Source organism: Populus euphratica, unplaced genomic scaffold, assembly GCF_000495115.2.
Source record: "Populus euphratica unplaced genomic scaffold, PopEup_1.0 scaffold138.1, whole genome shotgun sequence".
Taxonomy (NCBI): domain Eukaryota; kingdom Viridiplantae; phylum Streptophyta; class Magnoliopsida; order Malpighiales; family Salicaceae; genus Populus; species Populus euphratica.
The window spans coordinates 7,997-10,709 of NW_011500027.1; positions in this window are offsets into that span (position 1 = coordinate 7,997).

Sequence of the window (2,713 nt, forward strand, 5' to 3'; positions counted from 1 at the left end):
AACTTTTGAGTCACGTTTTTTTTTTTATTGTCAAATTAATGAGGAAAACATTTCCAGTCATAATTGCTCGTAGATGTCACATTGTTGGTGGAAAATGTGAAACCGAGAATGATTATGTGTCATTACAAACTAGTTTTTATTCGCATACACACAAATTAATTTTTGTATATATTTTTTTAAAATTATCAGATTGATGAAAATTAACATGTAGATGTATTTTGATGAATTTTTAAACATGATAGGTGAGCACACACCAACCCTAAATATGCCTCAATAGAGATGTATTAGGCCTAGTCACTTGGATTTGTTAGGTGCTGTCAAGTCCAATAGCTTGACCTAACATTTATTTTCTAAGGGTGTTGAATCTAAAGATTTTTTTACAAATGCACCACAAGCATGATAAAATACTCTATGTTCGTCTAAGTCCCACCTCAAATACTCTATGTTCATGCATGGTCGAATTCATTACACTCATGAATTTAAATAATCCATTACACTCATGAATTTAAATATAATGCTTGATGACAATGTTACATCTCCATAAATCTTAAATAAATTATTTTTTAATAGATAAATTTAATTAAATAAATATATACTTCTCTAACATCATTAGATGCAATATAATCTCTCATCACTTATCATATTTTTATCTCTTAAATTGATAAAATATGTATAATACACAATATAAAATTAATTTATAAAAGTAGAATAATTTTTCATCCACTCCACTCTATAGTAAAATAACAAGATTAAAAGGTTATAAATACTGTTTGAACTACTCATGTAAAAAATTAATAATTTTTTAAATATTTTTAGTATATATATTTTCAGAGTTTATTTCTATAAAATATTATTATATTTTATATTTACTTAAATATATTAAAGTTCTCAAACCTATAAAAATAGTTTTTTTTGTGGATACAAGTAATTGACTACCTTGGCCTAACAGGTATGCTGCTAACTATATTAGTTAAAAAAATAAATTAAATTGATTTGATAGAATCAAGAGATTAATATACAGCACATAAACTTTCTTCTAAACTACTTGAGTTTTTGGAGATATATATAATTTTTATTAATTCTTACGAGTTAATGTTTAATACTATTTAGGATAGGTAAGGAAAAGTCTAGCACGTAAAATGATATATCTGTAAAAAAGAATATTTCATAGTCCAATAAACTAATTTTTTTGCAAATGTTATAATAAAAATCTTTTTTTTTTCTGTAAAATTTAATAACTCATTATATTTAATTGAGATCATTTTTGTATCTAAAAGTTGGATCAAAAGATGTTCGAGAATGTTCTTTGATTTTCTAGTTAAATTCTAGAATTTTATTTGATTTATATTTCATTACTAAAATTGATTTTATCATTCCTATTTGAATAACTTCACGTGTTATTTTTCATAAAAAATATTTAATTCAAAATTCATAAAACAAAGTTTTTCTTTCACAATTTATGGTTATAACCTAGGAATATTTGAGAATCCTCATTTTCTATTTTTTTTCTATACCTACATTACAACCACTGTTGAATTCCTTCAAATTAATCTCAATATCAACATGAATGTTTATATATATATATATATATATATATATATTATGAATGTGTTGATAGGACATAACTTTGCATGGGTGAGTGTAGCTGCTATATGTGCAAACAATATAGAGAAGCTTAAGAAACATCAAGAAATTAATTAGAGACGAAAAAAAATAAATTAATGAAATAACGCAAGGAGGGAAGGAGAGAAGATGCCAAGAGAGGAGATCCATCGTCAATCCAAGCACACTCAAAGCTTACGTGCCATGGGCCCCGCTCTAGTGACAACCACAAGACAGGAAAACTAAACTTAAGGAACAATACCACGTTGGTGGACCTCAATTCCACGTGCAGACGCGCTGCTGATGTGGCGAACTCAGCCACGCAACGATGTCTTCGTGTTCCTGACGAGGAATTTGTACGTATTGGGAGGCCACGGTTGTAGATGGGCCCCACCTGTCATATTCATGTGCCAGCACTTTGTTTAATTTTCTATGCTCCTGTGATTCTTGTTTGTTTGTCTAGCTTCTTTTTAGATTATTAGCGTGAATTACGCAAGTCCTTTAAAAATAAAATAAAAAATTATCCAATCTAAAGTATTTTTTAATATAAAAAACTTAGCTATAAACTCAAAATATAATGTGATGTTGTTTTTAAATAATAATATGATGAGATAATGAATTTTTTTTACTATAATATATTGGATTTGACTCAAATGATAAGACTCTATAAAAAATTCAATTAAAATAAATTATGAAGATTAATTTCTGATTAACTTAATATTATAAGATAAAATTAAATTAAAATATTAAATTAAAAATATATAAAACTTAAAAAAAAAAAAACCAAATATCAAAACTAAAAAGATTAAATATGAGACACTAAAAAAAACAAAAATCAGAGTTTATTTTTTGAGATAAAAAAAAGAAATAATCCAGTTACCTTTAAATGATCACTCATCAAAGAATAAAATATGATAAAGAATCAAATGAGACGATGATAGTATAATTTTTATCATTAAAAAGTATTACACGCACCGCTCAAATTATACGGTGTCTTCAACATGCTAACAACTTTTTTATTTAAAAATTATTAATTAAATAATAAATTACATTATTACTTTACCAAATCAAAAATTACAAAAAAAAAAAAACTTTAAAAGACGCCAATAAA